The following is a 1,859-nucleotide window of genomic DNA, read 5'->3' on the forward strand; positions in this document are numbered from 1 at the left end:
TCCTGACTGAGGTAACAACGCCAGTGTACATCTCCCATTTCCCCTGATGCTGTTTCTGCACATGCCAAGAGAAGAAAATGATATCTCATCCCTACCTACCTCAAAAGCATCTTCTGAGGTTAACTGTGGAAACATGTTCACAGCAAACGTCACCAAGTCCAAGTCAATGAAGTAAAATTTCCAAAATCAATTTATCACATCAACATTCAGTTTGATGCAGCCAACATTTACAATAATGTAGTATCAATACATATGATAGAATCCCAGGGCTCAATGTTCTTTGAAGAATCCAGTACAATTCCTTACCCAAAGCAGAGTCCCATCAACCACAAAGGAAAGAGTGGCACAGAGACAGGGAGCTCACTTTTCAACAAGGTGACCTATTCTGTGTTGCACTTAGACATTTTTCGTTCAATGACTTAAAAGTCTGCTTTTGTAGAACTTTCACTGACTGAAAGCCACACAAAAGAAGCATTCTTGCATGTGACAGCACTTCAGATATTCTGGGATAGCAATCATGGGTACCAAAAAGCTCTCCTTCACCTTCCCACACACCTATCCTTACATATACAAACTTTACCAGTGTCCCCTTACAGTGTGGGTAGGAGAGCCAGGCCCGCCTCTTTGTGAGGTTCCTCTAAGAGAAAAACTCATTTTTGGAACGGCTTGAAATATCTTAGAATAATGGCTACAAATGCAGAGTAAACACATCATAGTGCTACAGATTAAAGATCCCGTTCTTAAATGAACTTTTCAGATGTGTCCATTTTATTGATACAGAACATGGACAGAAAAGAATGAAAAAAAGAAAAAAATTCACCACCTTAAATCCACAAAAAATAATCCTACAATCTAAAGCTCTCCATTACTTAAATTTTGAAATGGTTCCAAGGTTTGTGCTTATCCCTCCATGTACGCCATCTCTGGAGTTCACTTTTCAAGGATCCAGCCTAAGCAGAATCGAGACACTGGGATTTATTTATGTTTTCTCCTGCCCAGAGATCATGAAGAATGTCACCGTTATTTTTCAAGAATATTATGACCTGGTGAATCCATCAACCTTAACACGAATAAGTAGAAGAACAGACTAAGGTCATCTCCCTAAAAGCTCTAACAACTCCTAAACAAATGGCACCCTCTCGATTTTCCTAATTCCATGGTTCTTAAAAGACCAAATGGCTGAGTAATCTCCCAATGATATACAGTACTTCTCTCTGTTATCTATTGTAATCGCTCTTGGGTCTTGCGATGACTGAGATGTATAGCCTATATAAGCTGGGATATACACTGTGAAATCTGTTCATGGTTTTTGCTAAGAGTTGCCAAGTTTAAAAATAGAGTGTAGGAAAATTACTCATAGTGTGGAGGAAGATGGGAGAAAAGTACCAAATGGGCTTTTAGTGAGGACTTCTCAGGGTGAACATATGTAAAAATAACTTTTTGATATAGGCATTGTGATCAACAAAAACAATCAAGCTTAGTTTTTAAGAAAGCTTATAGGGGGGCGCCTGGGTGGCTCAGTCGGTTAAGCGTCCGACTTCGGCTCAGGTCATGATCTCACGGTCCGTGAGTTCGAGCCCCGCGTCGGGCTCTGTGCTGACAGCTCAGAGCCTGGAGCCTGTTTCAAGTCTGTGTCTCCCTCTCTCTCTGACCCTCCCCTGTTCATGCTCTGTCTCTCCCTGTCTCAAAAATAAATAAAATGTTAAAAAAAAAATTTAAGAAAGCTTATAGGTACAAGATCATGGTGATTATATGTGCAGTGAACAGTTTATTCACTAAAAACTATTTTGTTCACTATTAATGGACCAGTACACTTGGCTCCCCAGAAACATTTCAACTAGACAAAACATACCAACACA

Source organism: Panthera onca, chromosome D2 (assembly GCF_046562875.1).
Source record: "Panthera onca isolate mPanOnc1 chromosome D2, mPanOnc1 haplotype 2, whole genome shotgun sequence".
Lineage (NCBI taxonomy): Eukaryota > Metazoa > Chordata > Mammalia > Carnivora > Felidae > Panthera > Panthera onca.